The following is an 18,555-nucleotide window of genomic DNA, read 5'->3' as shown; positions in this document are numbered from 1 at the left end:
ATGCCATGAATGAGTTAAAGATATCTTAGACAGTAGTGATTTTAGCCCTCCAAACAGCCACAAAGGGACAATAGAAGCCAGAACCCCCATCTGGTCAAGCCTCAAGAAGTCTCAACCCAGTACACACCATGACAATAACTTGCAAAGCACTCAGAGGATGCAACTGTATGGTACACAGTGAATGGTCAATAAATGCTTGTTGAATTGAATCTTGAAATAATTAATCCATCTGTTCCCCTTCAACCACTATCTCCAAGATCACTTATCATTTAGACCATTTGAACATTTTCACTGAAGATGTTCTGATTATCTTTTTAATAATTACTTCTTTATTAGCTGGTTATACTTGTCTTAACATCCAAAGCCCCCATCAACAGTTTATTGCATAATATAGCAAAAGATATGAACAATTCACCATGAAGAGACTCACATAGTTAAAATCAACATTATATAACAAAGAAATGCAAGTGTCATTTTACACTATTAAATTAGCAAAAAAACTTTTGAGAAAAAATGGATTTCTGTCCGGCTTATGGTGAAAAAGTTACATCCATATGTCTGTTAGGAGTATAAACTGGTAAACACCCTTCAAAAAAGTGTAACAATACCCATCAAAAGCCATAAGACCATTCATATCCTTTAACATAATAATGCACTCTGAATTGATCCCAGAGATATAATTAGTCAGAAAAAAACACCATAATATCTACAATGATGTACATTAAAGTGTTAACTGAAAACCAGCCAACAACATAAAATACTTAACATAAAAAGATTTAGGTAAATTAAATCGTGGGAGCAGATGATGAAATTATCTTTGCAACCTTTCAAAACGTAAACATATAAATTAAAATTGTGAAACCTGTAATGAAACATGAAAATGTCTCATGATCTAACAAGATTTTTTAAAAAATTCAAATTATAAAACATCATAAACTTTAAAAATGTGTATTCTGAAATGGAACGACAAAAAGAAAATCAACTGTTTTAGGGTAATAACCCAAACAATAATTTGTTTTAATATCAACTTATTCAACATTAAGAAACGAAGTTCCACCTTAAAAGAAGTTCTCAGGAAACAGAGGGATTCCAAGACACAAGCTTAGCTTAGCGCAATCTCCAGAAGAGAACCGCCCCTCCCTCCTACTGCTCATTTTGGCCTTGACTAAGCCTTCTCATGCTCGCCTTGATCATGATGACCTATGACTATCCCAGACCCCAGTTTTTCAATGACCAGCAAACTGCCTCAGCTGGCTTTGTGATCATCTCCATGAACCTGTAAGGGACAAAACATGTAAAACAAGCATATACCCAAGAAACAAAGAACTCATTCAACCGTGTATAGCTTTAACAATCAACAAGTAGCCAAGCCCAAGTTTCACTGTAAACCCTAAAAGTATATAGTATTGCCACATATTAAAGTCTCTAGCAGTCTCAAGGCCAATTTACTGACTCCGTGGCAGACTATATCAGTTAAAAGGCAGTAAGGACTTACGGACAAATCAAAGAATTAGGGGCCAGGAGACCTGGATAGTACAGTTAAAAGCAAAAGAAAAAAAATAAAGTTCTTTGGGTTTTGTTTTTTGTTTTTTGTTTTTTTAACTACAAAGAACATAAAGCTAAAAACTCCAGCTTAACAGTTGGGTAGAAAATAGTTACATATCTTACCCAGCCAGAGTTCAAAAGGCAGGACAGCAAGTCATCTTATTAACAGCTGAAGCTTTCTGATGATGGAGATGTCTAACAAAAAACTAGTAATGAAATACATCAAAAACTAATTTTAGCACCAATGCCCCACAAGGACTGTATTAAAACAGCCTTTCAGTTTTTTTTTTTTTTCTGTAGCATTTTCTAGGTGTGATAATGAAAGACCAAGATACTAAAACGGACCAAGAAGATTAATTACTATGAAATAATAAATACTCTTCCTTTAATTAGGGGGCATTTCAGCAAAAGATACATAATTTAAAGGACTAATAGTATAGAGGGAGGTGGTACAAACCATTAGGAAAAAAGTTTAATCTTTTGTTTCCATTGATATAATCTCAGTATTTAGATCCTCAAAAATGCAGATACGTACAGTCATTCATGACACTACATACATAGATAATAGGAAAAATAATACTTAACCAAGTTCATCAGAGCACAGACCACTCAAGAATGTTAACATAAAAACTGAAGGACCTATCAAGTTCCAATCACGTGCAGATAAATTGAGCCCCTGTGCAGTTACTCATTCTAAACAGAAGTGGAAGATTAACCTACCCTCACTTCTCTTCAAACAAACTAGTCTGACAAAGCGGCAGGCAGGGTCTCTTCAAAGTCTGTTCATTATCCAGTCTGTTCCAGAAGTAGCCAATTCAGTCAGGACCTGTGTCTCCAGGTTACTGCTGTTTCTTTACAGCTCTGTATCAGTCCACCCTGTCACACCTCATCCTTTCTAGCCAGACTTTCTTAACTGGATTAAGTCTCTCCTGTCTCTTTTTCAGGCATTACCAAACTCTTGTTTTCTAGATAAGGCTCTCCTAATCTTTACTCACCTGCAGTTCACTGCACTGGGTATCACCTAAATAGCCCATCAGAGCTCTTTATAATTTCTGAAAGAGAGAGAAGGAAGTTTGTAAATACATAGTAGAAAACACCACTGGCTGACATCAGTTCTCAAACATTTGTATCAATATTCACAGCATAGGGTCTCTTGGTCCATAGTGATTCACTAAAATGTAGCATAACCAGCACTGGACCACGAGTTCTGAGATAAGCTTCTAGAGATAAAAGCTAGGTTTAGTGTTGCTACTACTGAGCTGCGTGACCTTGGCCAAGTCACTTAATTTCTCCAGGCCTAAATTTCCTCATGTGGAAAATAAGACAGACTACCAGAGATAGCGGAGCACAGGCTTTCCAGAAAGAACACCAGCTCCACTACTTTACAGGTCTTGTAATACTATGTTAGTTCACATTTTAGCCTAAATCTGCTCCTTTGCAAAATGAAAATAACAACTATCTTGTGAGTTGTTATGAGAATTAAAGGAGATGATGAGTTATTAAGAGCCTGTAGTAAATATACTGTGCAGCTTACCAAAAAATCCACAGATGGTAACTCACTACCACCATTACCCGCCCTGCCCTAAGACTGCATGAATTCAATTCACAAATATTTCCTTAAAAGATCAACAAATCTAAACTTTACCAACCTGACAAAAACAATTGTCTGAGTGTTTAACTAATAATTCAATTACAGTCATCTTAAACTGATGGTAGTCTGAGATTATTACCATTCCTTAACATCACAGGAAATAAGAACAGAATAGTCCCTGCACAACTTCTAGACTCTGGTTCAATGATAATGCCTTTCCTGACTTCTCACTCTACTCTCACTGCTGCCAGTATACCTTGAGAAAAGAGAGGTCTTCCAGGAGCTAAAAGACACCCACCTGTTTACCACGGTCAGTTCGGGGGAGCAGGACTAGAGACAGAGGAAGGAAAACAGAGGCTTTTTTTTTTTTTTTTTTTTTACTTTATACATATACCTAAGTACTGCTCAAATTTGTTTACCATAAGCATGCATGAGTTTTGCAAATAAATAAATAATTTTAAAACTATATTTGTTACACATATTGCCTACTGACAGGATGCTGGAGTTACAGGAATATTTTCACAAAATTTCAACAGAAGAAAGCAAAAAGGCAAATTCAGATGTGCTGAGAACACCTAAAATATGGCACAGAAATAACAAAAATCACAAACATTCACATTTCAGAATGGTTTGGTCAAAAAATGTGGCATGCATTCTTTGAAAATGATGAATCAGATTCTTTTTTGTTCAAAAGTAAGATGAACGTATAAACTCTGTTTTTACCAGACAACTTCCTGCTCTTACTTGGAGAAACTGACCCAACACAATTTACCAGAGTAAACAAGTTGGTATGACTGTTGGTATTATGTTGAAAAACTTTTTAAGTTTCTTTTAGACAACTGAAAGCTTAACAAAGTAAAAGTCTTCATGTTACATCTACAATAGTCGTTTGAAAAGAGGAATGTTAACTCTATCAGATCCAGGATTACTCAAAAGTATTAACCCACCTACCCTCAAAGGGATAAGACCACTATGTTGTATGCTTCTTCTAGCCAGTGCCACACTACACAAGTAATCCTGACTCTACCCATCACTTGAAATTAACTGCAAGTTGGTGTGGCCACACTCTCCACACACATACCTCTCTTCTAGAAAACATCTGAAAATATGACTTAATAATCCAATGAATGCATGTACATTTACCTAAGATTATGAAAATGAATAACCCTAACAGTTTGCTTATAATTTTTTATGTAGTTTTTCTCCCTCTCTTGGATAACTTGTTGATTAACTTGGCCCAAACTCTTCTGTACATTTCAAACAATGGCAAAGGACCTTATTTCTTGTACTGGGCCTGTATTTGGATCTTAAATATAGTCTGACAGACAATTATAGACTAATCTGCCTTCAATATTAACGCCAAGCCTACTTCTTAAACAGAGATGCATTTAAAAGATCTGGTCAACTTACTTGCAGGTCCCTCTGCACTATTCATAGCCTTTCATGAATATGCTGTCAATTTTTAAATTACACAAGGCCCTCTGCATGTAGGAATGATATCTCCTGTTGTTTTGGCATCACTCCTCTCTCCAGTGAAAACTGGACCATCCATAGATGTATACAGACTTCAAGACAATGTAGATTGGATATTTACGGTTTGGGAGAAAATGAAACTTCTTGCCGACAATTGCAAAAATCAAGTTTACCAGCTACAGAGAGGTCCTTACTGACTCCCCAAAACTACAGCCTTACCTAAAAATAGTGGCCTAGCTTCCCAGCCAAGAGGACAGACTAAAAAAGCTATGTCTTTATTCAGCTCAAAGAGACAGACTTCTACTTCACCACAACCTTCAGTACTATGGTATTTCCCACTTTAGAATACTTGGTGTAACAAGTTGTTTAGTGGCCAACCACTAACTTCACTTTTAAGTGAATACTAACACTTCACATGGTCTACATGTGTGAAAACTGTGGAAAATGTCTTGACACAATTCAGGCCAAACAACGCTAGCCACACAAGATTACCTACTTCTAAATATTCGGTTTTAGACTACAAATAAACATCTCCATAGGCAAAAAGCAGATCATTGGTTCCTTTCCTCAAAGTAATCTGTAAGTTTCAAAAGAGCAAAATAAAAAGTTCAAATTGAGAGGTCTAAGGCATAAAATGCCTCCACCTGCAAACTGAAAATGAATTTAAAAATCCGTATTTGCTCTGCGAAGAATAAAAATAAAAATTACAAGTAACACACATAAGCACTGCTGAGTTTCAAACATAAGCAAATGTGGTGTGTGCACTTATAAAATAATATTGGTTTATGTCCACCTTCCTTTCCCAAGGTTTTTTTTTTAAGGCAAAATGTCAAATGTCCCCTCAGTCTAGAAAAAAACTAAAGCACAGCTTATTCTTTTTAAACAGATGTTGTGATAGATATGAAGTTTGTCAGGATTTCAAAATCCAGAGGCCCAGATATGTTAAAGGAAAAAAAACCCTGCAGGAACCAATCAATTGACCATAATTACTTACATATTTCTAAAGAAATCATAGTAAAATACTTTTAAAGTTGAGAAAACTGCTTGTAAAAAAAAAAAAATGTAAAACTAGCAAACTTCTCTCCTCCCTAGCACAGAACACTAACTGTTCACTAACACTATATCAATAATGTCCTTTAAATCCAAAGCATTACAAATTAAATTAAATAAAACACTTTGAATTCACACACCATGTGTGATCAGAAAATAACTAGTCTTATCCCTAAGAAATTAAACAAAACTCGGCACTATCATTTTTTTATTTCAAAATAATTATTACAGAGACAAGTACTATTCCATTTTTCAGAAAGTAAGAGCAGGATTGATTGATTTGCCTAAAATAATTCTTTCCGATGGAAATGGTGTACTTTCACTAATAGTAAATGTAGAGTACTGGACACCAAAACACAGATAAAATTAAGACATCCAATTAAAGTTACACAAGGAAATCTGAATAGGCAAACTATAATTACCCTTGGTGAAGATACTGATCAAGGACAGCTACAAATAACCTTTGGCTCTGGATAAGCTCCACTATGCATGTTGGAGACACTGAAAAGATTGGTACATTTGACATGTTTTTCCTTTCTATATCTAGCCCTGTCCATACACCATTTGACTGAATAATATATTTGGAAAATAACAATGGCCCCATCAAATTACTTAGTTTCAGCTTTAATTAGTTGATTAAAAAGAAAAAGAAAAAAAGGGAAATCATTTTTAATTGCAGTCTCACCTTACACATCTCACCAGCACTGTAGTTCATTACTGATCAATTACTTCATCCAATTCCTGAGGCAAATAGAAAAGTAAAATGTATCTATATAACACCAATAATAGTCATTATCAGAAGCAAACATTTTAATAGACTGAACTGAAAGGGAATCTAAATTTCTAACGGAAAAAATTACAAAAATGTTACAGTATGCAGCTTTGCAAATGATCTCTATTTCATCTTAAAATGAAAAGATTTCCTTTCATGAGATAAAAGAATAGATTATAAAATGCTCTTAAAACCAAAAGCATAATAAAGTCATCTTTTTCAGCACGGACTGACCTTACTTTCAAAAAAAAAAAAAAAAAGAGAAAGGAGGGAAAATATCTCATTAATATGAGTCTAAAAGAGGGCAAAATTAAGAACTAGGCAAGACAACTCCTCCCTACTGCCCCTGCTCCAGGAATCCACTGTCTCTGCAGTTATACTTTTTATTTTACTAATGATTTGCCTGAAAAGTGTAAGTTGTGAGGGAGAAGGGATGACAATTTTTGAGTTGCAAACAAAACATGAGGATCCCAATCCAAGAACAATCAGAAAACCCTGGCTTCCAGCCCTGTCTGAAGGATCCTCAGCAAAGGCGAGGGTGCAGAAGACTCAAATAATTTGCAGGAGAGGAATCAAAGTTCCCTAGATAAGCCTGCAGTCTCCGAGCCCTTGCGAAAAGAGGCTCTTAAGGAATCTCCAGGAAGAGATAGCCTGTTTTTATTTTTGTTGATGTGCCTGTGGGCCAAAGAGCATTTCCGAGGAGGGGGCGGGGAAAGGAGGGAAGAAAGTGAATCTGAGGCGGAGAGCCCTCCGCGGGGGAGGGAGGGGGCGCACCCCTGACCCACTTTTCCCGGCCCCCGCCCCACCCGGGTGCAAGTCCGAGCCCCGAGGGGGGAACCGAGCGGGGCGTGGGCGGCCCGCACGCTCCCCACCCCCAGCCGCGACCCGGAGGACGGGAACGTGCACGGACGCTCGACCCCCCCTTACGGAGTGCCCCGGGCTGGAGGAACCCCCCGCAGCCTCCCAGCCCGGGTGTGCGAGGTCCCCTCCTCCGCCTGGGCCCAGGACGCCGCGGCCCCCAGCGGAGGGGAAGGGGACCGAGCAGGGGAAGAAGCTGTAAACAGCCCCAGCGTCCGGGCCTCGCCTCGAAGAGCCCCGCTTCCCAGGCCCCGCCGCGGGCCGCCGGGACCCCCAGCCCGCCCCGGGGCCGCTCCACCTGGGGCCCGGGGCACCGGAGGGGAGTCCGGGCCCCTCCACGGAGGGCTCCGGCCGCTCGCGGGGCGGCCCCGGCAGCAGAGAAGGGGGAAGTCAGGACTTACCTGTCATTACTTTCTACGCCATCTTGGATCCACTTGTCAACGTCCCCACAAAGCATTATGGGTAAGAAAGAGCCTTTAAAGTGACTCCCCCCTCGGCCCCCGACTCCCGCCTCCCGCCGCCGGCGCCGCCCCCTCCGGCCGCGCCTCCCGCCCGGAAAGTTGCCCCGGGTGGCCGGCCGGCCCCGGCCCTGCAGCCCAGCCCCCTGCCTCCTCCGGGCAGTTTGCATTTAAAATTCACACCCCCCCCTGCTTAAAACGTGGCTTTGGGTGTTTCTCCTTCCCCCCCCCGGCCCCGGCCTCCCTTCCCCCACCGCTGGCCTCCACGCCGGTCCCCTTGCCCGGCCGGCCCCCGGCCTCGACAGACATCCCACGTCTGCACTTAATCAGCCCGAGGTGTCGCTGCCGCTGGCAGCGGGGAGCTGCTCCCTGGTTTATCTCGGCGCACGTCTGTGAGTGTTACTGCCCTAGATCCTCGGGGCACGGCTCCTGCCGCCGCGCTTCCCGCCCCCGGGCGGCCGGGGGTCGCCTTCCGGCGGGGCGCTGGGCATCCGCAGCCCGGCCGCCCTGCAGACCCGCTCCCGCATCCGCGGGGCAGAAAGGTGCCTCTGTCCTGGCAAAACGCTCCGGGGCCGTCAGGCTCCAAAAACTGGGTGGACACCGTGTCCCCGAGTCATCCAGAGTCGAAGCACGATTTATAAATAAAAGAAAAAAAAAGGAATAAGCTAAATGCAACTTTTACCCCGTTTACTCTGCCTCCTGCTGTCTCCTCCTCTCGGCCGGTAACGTGATCCTCGACCCTCTAGGGTGGAGACCCCTCCCCTAGGAATGTGGCTTCGGGCTCTGCCGGATCCACCCCGTTAGAGTCCGGGCTGCGGACTGCGACTTCCCGGGGCAGGTAACTCGGGGGCGCCCGCTGCGAGTTCCGGGCGGGGCGCGGCGCGGAGGCGCACAGAGCTCGAGGAAAGGGTCCCCGAGAGGGTCAGTGGCAGGGAGCAGGGTGCGCCCGTCCCGGTCCACCTGCCGGGTCCCAAAGGGGCGACGAACCCAGGCGGCGGGGCCAGGGGAGGGCGGCGGGCGCTGCTCCGGCTTGGAGGGCGGGAGAGGGGGACGCACGGAGTCGCCCGGCTGCGACCCGGTGCGCTGGAAGTAGGAGGCGCCAAAGCGCCGGCCAGGGACCCAGTGACCCGGGCGAGCTACTCGCAGCCCCCTCCCACCCCGGGTGCCCGGGCATCTGCTTGGCCGGCGGGCTTTGTGCAGGGGATCCGAGCTCTTTCCTTGCCGCTTCTCGCCTGCTTCCGTTGCGCGGGGCACGCAGAGCACTGGCCCCGCGCCCTCACGCAGTCGCCCCCTTGCCCCTGGAGTCCCGGAGTCCTGCAGCCCAGCTCTCCCCAGAAATGGAGGTCAATTGGTTAACCCATGCTCCTTGTCTTCCCAGAGCCTTTGATCTCTGCTTTACTGACTTTGGAGGGCTGCTCTGATTGGTTGTTTTTGGTTTTGGGGTTTTTTCCATGCAAGTTTTTACATCAAGGAGGTGTCCAAAAGAAAATCCTCCAAGACATCAATGCTTGCGAAACTGGATTCGGTACAAAATGTTTGAATGGCTCCGCGATTAGAAGAACGCCTGGGCGCCAGGAGGGCCTGGGGCCTTGGATCTGCCCTAAAGGTTTATTCTCCTACGACCCCACCAGAAGCATCTGGAAGAACCTGGACAGTTGTAAACAGAAGCCCTGCCCCCTGGGAGCCAAAACCTCCACTAGGCAATTGTCCTGGCCAGATGAGAAGAATGAGGTGTAGGCTCATTAAGGGATTGGCCCGGGGTCACTCGTGAGGGAACGGGGTCACTCGTGAGGGAACGAGCGAGGTAATGAGTCACTCCCAGCCAGCTGAGAACTCGGCGTGCCGGGAGGGACCTCCCCTGAGTCACCCGCTTCTCAGAGTTCAGGATAAGTTGGGAAACTGGAGCCTGGAGCCAGGTTCTTAGACGCCCCAGCTCCTGTAGCCGCCTCAGCTCCTGTAGCCTCGCTGGGCCCTGGGCTAAGGTGAGGGGAGGCAGTGCCCCTCTGCTGCCTACTGGGAAATGGAATGCCTCTCACATCTAAAGAAGGCTCCAGAGTCTTCTCTTTCCAGGGTACTCCCCGTTGCTTCATTTCCACTTACACTTTTGCACTTAGTTAACCACTAGTGTGCACTGATTTAATGGTTGCTTTGTGTGTATGTTGCACCTTTAGGTATATGGCCTGAGTTTCCTGTAAGTAAACAGTAAATAAGCTGAGGGCAAGGACTGTGTCTCACAAACATGTTTATTTCATAGGTAGCCTTTCTTTTCCTTCCACAGGCCTTGACCCAAAGAAGTGCTCCATTTATGTGACTGCTTGACCCATCCACTGCCTCCAGTGTGCCTCCTGGTCCATCCTGGTCCAGGACACCACCTGTTACCTGAGCTGGGATAACCTCTCTTCTCCTTACCTCCAGTCTGCCCCTATAGTCCGTTGTCCATCTGACCGACCCAGTGACCCACCCAGATGACTGACTCCTCTGCTTAAACCTTCCAAAGGCTTCCCCATCACTCTTGGAATAAAACCTGGATTTTCAACCATGGCCTACAAGCTGCTGTGTGAAGTGGCCCTGCCTTCCCTCCCTCACCAGGATGGAGCCAAGCTGGCCTTCTCTCCTCCCCTGCAGCATTCTGAGCTTCCTTCCAGCAAGAACCCTATTCCCCCAGCTCTTCTGATCATCATCATCTTTACATCAAGCAAGTCTCAGCTCAAATGTCACCTCCTCAAAGGGACTTTGATCTCTATAACCAAAGCCCCATCTAACTCCCCCATCAGGTTTCTCTTCCTTCCCTCATTTCTTTTCTCTCTCCAACCCCCCACTGGCCACACCTTCTTAGTTTTCTGCTGCTTGAAGGACTGAGCCTTGGGACTCTCATCTTCAGCTATTCTGGTCATCTCTTCCAGTCCGCATGCTTTAAGTACCATCTTTACACTGAAGAAGGACCCAAACCTAGAACTCCAGCCCAGAGCTTTCCCCTAAGCTTCAGACTCTCATCCAACAACTTCTTGGCATCTCTACTTGGATCTCTCGTAGACATCTCAAACTCAGCATGTTCATAACAATTCTTGATCTTCCCCCACAAATGTGTTCCACTGTGGTCTTCCCAGCTCCTTCAATGGCAACTCCATCCTTAACAATTGCTGAGGCCACAATCCCTCTTGTCTTACTCTTAAACACCATCTTCCATGCATCTGCAAATCCTGCCTTGGCTTCATAATGTATCCAGAGTGTTGGCTTCTCATCACACCCTCATGGCCACTCTGGTCCCCTCTACTATAATCTCCCTTTTACCATCCCCCCCCCCCCCCCACCGCCCAGTCAGCTCTCAAGGTAGCTGGCATACTAGTTGTGATAAAATGTAAATCAAGTCATCTCACACCTCTGCCTACAACCATCTGACTTCTACTCATCTCATTCAGAGGAGAAGCTGGAGACCTGCACCGTCTTCCCCCTCTCATATTTCTGACCTCATTTCCTGCCTTTCTCCCTTGCTCTCATTCAGCCATAATGGCCTCTTTTTTGAGGGTCCACATGGCTCACTCCTTTGCCTCCTTCAAGCCTTCATTCACTCCAGGGAAGAATAAAACTTAAAGAAAACTTTTTCTCTCATCATTTTATTTCAAATTACAATATTCCTTCATACACGCACATATACTCACACACTCCAGATTTCTTTCCCTGTTTTACTTTTCTCCAAAGCATTTATCACCTTCTAACATAATAAGCAATTTCTTTACTTATTCAGTTTCTTGTCTATCTCTTCCTATGTAACAGAGCCAACTTGCTAATCACCAAAGACTTATTTTGCTGGGCACTACCTTTCCCAGATATGCCCTTCTATTTGGCTGGGGCCATGTGACAAGTTCTTGCCAATGGACTTAGAGCAGAAGTGTGACTTTGAATGAGCACTTGGAAATTGGCCTGGCCCAAAACACCTGCACTGGACTAAGCTGAGCAGACAATAGACCTTGATTATGCTAATACACTGAGAATGTGCCATCTATTTTTTATAGCATCTAGCACCATAATTACTCAACCATGGTGTTATAGCCCACTTGAATGGAAGCTCAGTGAAGGCAAGGATTTATGTATGTTTTGTTCATTAATGTGTCATTCCTGGGTGCCCAGAGCAGAGCCTGGCATTTAGTAGGAACTTAATAAGTGTTTATTGAGGAAGTGAATGAAAGAATAAATGAATTCCCTTTTTTTACCACCAATAATGAAAATAAGCAAATAGGTTGGCCAGGAAAAAACAGTGGAATAGGATTACTTTTTTTGTTGTTGTTAAAGCAGTAGAAAAACAGGTTTCTAGAGAATCATTGGCTACAAGCCTTGGTAAAACTAGAGAAAGTTCCTTTCTTTAAGGTTTATTCTTCCTTTTTCCCCACCTTTTTCCTCTCCTTTGCTTCCTTTCACTTCTCCACTCCTCCGCTCTATACCATCTGAGTTCTCTTTTGCTCTCCCTTCTCCTTTTCCCTCTCCCCTTTCTCTAATAGACTATTGTAAGAACCCAAATGCCCCAAGGGATCACACTGAGGAATGTAAGAACCCAAATGCCCCAAGGGATCACACCGAGGAATGTAAGAACCCAAATGCCCCAAGGGATCACACCGAGGAATGTAAGAACCCAAATGCCCCAAGGGATCACACCGAGGAATGTAAGAACCCAAATGCCCCAAGGGATCACACCCTGATCACATAAGTCCTTCTCGGCCACACCCCATCATGGCGCAGGTTGCCCTTCTCTTCCGTATTCTCCTTCCCGCTGGCGCGAATCGCACACCAATCAGCTCACCCCAAGCCCCATGCGGTATGCTAAGTAGGGATTGTATTTTAAGCCAATCAGCCTTCCCTAAAGCCCTATATATATGTGTGTGTGCCGCCTAATAAACGAGCCCTCTCCAGTGGATTGTCAACTGGTGTCAACTTGTCCTTTCAACTATCTTCTCTTTTCTCCTCCCACTTAATCTAGAAAGAACTCACTGCCTATTAATTTGGGCCACTCTGAGTGCTTAGCCAAGATATCTGCTCTAAGTCATTTAGAATATAGTAGGGAGAGATAACATGGGTTTAAAAATGTAAGGAAATGTTAATTTCTTAGACTCTTACATTTCCTGCCCTACTTTTAGACCCACTTCATTTCTACCCGAGATATACAAAAGAAGTGGTGGTGGACCTGATAATTCAGACTAACCCTCCATTGAGGACAACCAAAATAAAATAGACGATATGTATTTTTTAAAACATCTGCTTAAATACATCTGGATAGCAAGAGTGAAAAACTACCCATGGTCAACAGAAAAGGCAGGTGATTCTGATATTTGGGGTTCTTTTGCTCTAGGGTTATTTGCTTTTGACAACTCCTTGAATCTAGAGCAAGTAAACAAACCGTTTATGTAAAGGGCCAGATGGAAAATATTTGATGCCCCAAGAGTTAGATATAGTCTCTGTTGCATAATCTTTTTGTTGTGGCTTTTTTACAACCCTTTGAAAATGTGAAAACTTTTTGCAAGTAGATAGTGATGATGATTTCACAACATTAATATAATTAATACCACTGAATTGCACACTTAAAAATGGTTAAAATGGCAAATTGTATGTTTATGTATACTTTACCACAATAAAAAAGTTTTCAGAAAACTATAAGAGCTGTCTTTACACTGTAGCCGCACAGAAACAAGCTTAGGGCAGAATTTGGCCCATGGGCTGTAATTTGTCAACCCTCAGTCTAGTGGGACCATTATTAGAATCCAGTGACATTCTAAAGAAGGCAGTGGAAGTAGTCAAGCATAGCAGGGAGAAATAGTGTGTCACTGATGGTTAGAAATACTGAAGTATGGTGATAATAAAAAGTGGACAGACTTATTCTCATTATTGTTTATAATTTCTCTACAGACAATACACCCTTTATTGCCTGCCTCCAGGGCAACCACTTTCACCCTACCTTCATCCTTGGTAAGTCACTGACCCTATAAGTAAGAATGAACCAGAAGTAGCAGGCCCTCACAAAGATTCTTAAAGTCCTCTCAGTTTCTAAAATTGGATTGCGATGACTGCCTTCAGTGCTCTCTGGAGCACAACAGAAGCAAACATAGGGGCTGGCCAGTTAGTTCAGTTGGTTAGAGCCTGGTTCTGATAACACTGAGGTCCAGAGTTTGATCCCTGTACCGGCCAGCTGCCACCAAAAAAAGAAGCAGCAGCAGCAGCAGCAAACATAAATCATCTGTGAAGGAAGATAACCTCAATGTAGGCCTCAAGTTATTTCTACAAACAAGTTTGCAAAAATGGTAAATATATGGGGAAATATAATCCAGCACAAAATGACAATTATAGTCACATGAGGAAGCAAGACAACATGAAGAAAACAAGGAGAAACAATACACAGCAGAAACATACCACAAGAGTATCCCATGTTGCAATTAGCAGACAGACCTGAAAATAATTATACTAACAATGTCCAAGGAGATAAAATACAAGATTGGAAATTTCAGCCAAGAACAAAAATGTCATTAAAAAGAACCAAGTGGAAATTCTGAAAATGAAAAATACAATAAACAAAATAAAGAATGAAATTATAGGATAGATGTAAGAGAAGTTTAGATCTAGCCGAAGAGGAAATTAGTGAGCGGGAAGTTATGTCAAAAGAAAACGCCCAGAATAAAGTATAGAGAGAAAAAAGGATGGGAAATACAAAAGAGAACGTAAGTTGCATAAAGGATACTTGAGAAGGTCTAACGTATATGCAATTGGAGCCACTGAAGGAGAAGAGAGAGAGACTAGGGCAAAAGCTATATGTAAAGAGGTAATAGCAGAGAACTTTAAAAAACTAATGAAACCATTGAGCACAACCCTATGAGGATGAGGGTCAATAAAAAAATTCAGTCTAGGTCGACATAACAAAATTGCTGGAAACAAAAGACAAAAGAAGGAGAGAAGTTGTCAAAGCAGCCAGAGTGCCTTCAAAGGCACAAAAATTAGAAAGACAACTTTTCTACAAAAACAATGGACATCAGGACAATTGGATGATTTTTTTTTTAAATTTTCAAAAATTTAGCCAACTTAAAATTCTAAATTCAGCAAAAGTATTCTTCCAGAATAAAGGTAAACTCAAGACATTTTTGGACATACAAGACTAAGAAAAGTTGTCACCAGTAAATTTACATTAAAGGAGAAACTAAAGGGTATTCTTCAGGCTCAAGGAAAATAATCCCAAATGGAAAGAATGAAGGGAAACAAAAATGGTAAATATATGGGGAAATATAAATGTATATAGGCTATAAAGAACAGTAATGTCTTGAGAAATAAAAAAAAAACCTACAATTAAAATATTTGATAACAGTGAGTTATCAGTGAGTTAAGTTGGGGAGGGGGCGGTGGTTAGTGGAGTTAAGTTGTTTCAAGGTTCTTAAATTATCCAGAAATAAGGTTAAACTGCCAGTGAATATTTGACATTGATAAAGCCAGGGATACGTGTTCTAATAACTAGGATAATCACTAGAAGAGCTGTAAACAAGTGAACAATGTCTGTGCTAATGGGGGAGGTGGGAGAGACACTGAATAAAAAATATTATTAATCCAAAAGAAGGCAAAAGGTGAGTAAAAAGATCATAAAATAGGTGGCATTTAAACCAAATTAGCAATTACTTTATATGCATTAATAACTAAACTAATTGCTCTAATTATAAGATAAAATGAATCATCTGCTGTTATCAAGAAATAAACTTAAACCATAAAGATAAAAAAGGATTAGAAGTAACAGTATAGACAGAGGCAAACCATGCATACACAGTGAAAGGCAACCTACAGAATGGGAAAATATATTTATAAATCATATATCTGGTAAGGGGTTAATATCCAGAGTATGTTAAAAACTCCTACAACTCAACAATAGTGACCAAAAAAATAAAACTAACCTGATTTAAAAATGGGCAAAGGACTTGAATAGATTTCTCCAAAGAATGTACACAAATGGTCAATAAGCACATGAAAAGATACTCAACATCACTAATTATTAGGGAAATACAAATCAAAACTGCATTGAGATATTACCTCACACCCATTAGGATGGCTACTATTTTAAAAAAAAACAAAAACCCACAAAATAAAACAAGTGGTGAGGGTGTGGAAACATCGGAGCCCTTGTGCATTGCTAGTGGGAATGTAAAATGGTGCAGCCACTATGTAAGACAGTACAGCAGCTCCTCAAAATTTTAAACATAAGATTACGATAGGATCCAGCAATTTCACTTCTAGGTATGCGCCCAAAAGAACTGAAAGCAGGAACTCAAACAGATATTTGTACACCCCTGTTTATAGCAGCATTATTCACAATAGCTAAGAGGTAGAAGCAAACCAAGTGTCCTTTGATGGATGAATGGGTAAACAAAATGTGGTATGTTCCTACAACAGAGTATTATCAGCCTTAAAAAGGAAGGAAATTCTGTGTTGGCCCGTGGCTCACTCAGAAGAGTGTGGTGCTGATAACACTAAGGCCACGGGTTCAGATCCCATATAGGGATGGCTGGTTTGCTCACTGGGTGAGCGTGGTGCTGACAACACCAAGTCAAGGGTTAAGATCCCCTTACTGGCCTTTTTAAAAAAAAATAAGGAAGGAAATTCTGACACATGGCACAACATGATTGGACCTGGAGGACATTATGCTAGTGAAATAAACTAGATACAAAAGGAGGGATACTGTATGATTTCATTCACATGAGGTACCAAGAGTAGTCACATTCATGGGGTCAGAAAGTAGAAGGGTGGTTGCCAGGGATCAAGGCGAGGGGAGAGAATAGCAAGTTTTGTTGAATAGATAAAGAGTTGGGGGTTTTTTTTGTCGTTTTTTCGTGACCGGCACTCAGCCAGTGAGTGCACCGGCCATTCCTATATAGGATCCGAACCCTCGGCGGGAGCGTCACCGCTCTGCCAGCAGCGCAGCACTCTACCAAGTGCGCCACGGGCTCGGCCCTAGATAAAGAGTTTTAATTTCACAAGGTGAAGCGAGTTCTGGAGGTCAGTTGCAAAACGATGTGAACATCCTTAACACTACTGACCTGTGTACTTAAAAATGGTTAAGATGGTACATTTTATGTGTTGTGTATTTTACCACTATTTAAAAAATAAAAATAAAAAAATAGACAAACCATGCAAAAACTGACCAAAATAAAGTAGGTTTGGGGGCAAAAAGCATTATGAGAAATAAAGAGGGACACTGCCTAACGATACTATGCTCATTTCACTGAGAAGATATAATAATCCTAAATTTGTGTCTGCCTAATAAACATAACCTCAAATTATATAAACTGAAATGGAAAAAATTGTAAGGAGATATAGATAAATCTGCAATCATAGTGGAAGTTACATATATCAGTAACTGTTAAAACAAGCAAATGCAAAATTGGTTAAGAAATAGATCTGAACAAGTAGATAAACAAACTTTAACAAAATGGGTATATATAGAATAGTGCACTCACAACTGCAGGTCACAAGTTTTTTTCAAGTGAACATGGAATGTTTATGAAATATTGGGCAATATGGCAAGTCCCAACAAATTTCAAATGATCTAAATCATACAGAGCACATTCTCAGACAATGATGCAATTTAGTAGAAAATAAGAATAAAAAAAAGGTAAGTAGAAAATATCTGCGTGTTTGAAACTATATATGTAAATATACTCATAAATAACGCACAGATTTTAAAAATTCACAGTGGGAATTAGAAAACATTTTAAGCTGAAAGTTCATGAAAATATTACATTCCAACATTGAGATGTAGCTTAAAGCCATGCTTAAGGGGAAAGTTATGTTTTTTTAAATGCTTAGATTAGAAAAGAGAGACTGAAATAAGAGTAAACAAAGTATTCTTGTTGAGACATTAGAAAAAGAACAGCTATTCAAGCACAAAGAAAGTGCAAAGAAATGGAAACAAACATAGTCAAAAGTAAATTCTTTGAAAAGCCCAATAAAATTAATGAATTCCTGGTGAGACTATTTTTAAAAGGAGAAATAATCAATGTTAAAAAATGAAAAAAGGATCATTTCTACAGGTTTTTTAATCATTAAAAAAATAATGAGATGATATTATGCACAACTTTATTCCAATAAATCTGAAAATTTGATTGAAATAGACAAATGCCTTGAAAATACAATTTACCAAACTGTCACAATCAGAAATAGAAAACCTGGGGCCGGCCCGCGGCTCACTCGGGAGAGTGTGGTGTTGATAACACCAAGGCCACGGGTTCGGATCCCATATAGGGATGACTGGTTAGCTCACTGGCTGAGTGTGGTGCTGACAACACCAAGTCAAGGGTTAAGATCCCCTTACCGGTCATCTTTAAAAAAAAAAAAAAAAAAGAAAAGAAATAGAAAACCTGAATAGTCCTATATCTATTTTTAAAAAGTGAAGTCTGGGCAGACCTCGTGGCGCACTCAGGAGAGTGCAGCGCTGGGAGCACAGCGGCGCTCCCGCCACGGGTTCGGATCCTATATGGGGATGGCCGGTGCGCTCACTGGCTGAGCACGGTGTGGGCGACAACAAGCCAAGGGTTGCGATCCCCTTACCGGTCACAAAAAAGACAAAATAAAAAATAAAAAATAAAATAAATAAAAAGTGAAGTCTATAATTTAAAATCTTCCCACAAAGGCTCCTCTAGGCCTAGATAGCTTCACCAGTGAGTTATATTCAAGGAAGAAATAGTACAAATCTTAGACAAACTCCTTCAGAGGATAGAAAAAGGAAATAATTCCTAACTCATTCTATGAGGCCAACATAACCTTGATACCAAAACCTGACAAGGGCATTACAA

General features: G+C 41.8%; 1 protein-coding gene across 3 annotated transcripts in view; it reads right to left on the bottom strand.

Moving 5' to 3' along the window:
• Positions 1–7,731, bottom strand: part of HELZ (helicase with zinc finger) — a 140,687-nt gene extending 132,956 nt beyond the window's left edge. For all 3 annotated transcript variants that reach the window (XM_063080739.1, XM_063080740.1, XM_063080741.1), the window contains exons 1-3: positions 7,691–7,731; positions 6,345–6,400; positions 2,541–2,597 (exon numbers count right to left, since the gene is read on the bottom strand). The gene's annotated coding sequence lies outside the window, so the exon portion shown is untranslated. The remainder of the gene's footprint in view (positions 1–2,540; positions 2,598–6,344; positions 6,401–7,690) is intronic.
• Positions 7,732–18,555: the final 10,824 nt, after the last annotated feature.

Source organism: Cynocephalus volans, chromosome 16, assembly GCF_027409185.1.
Source record: "Cynocephalus volans isolate mCynVol1 chromosome 16, mCynVol1.pri, whole genome shotgun sequence".
In the NCBI taxonomy this organism is placed as follows: Eukaryota; Metazoa; Chordata; class Mammalia; order Dermoptera; family Cynocephalidae; genus Cynocephalus; species Cynocephalus volans.
Note: the sequence above shows the minus strand (reverse complement) of the source record. Positions and strands in the feature narration are given on the sequence as shown.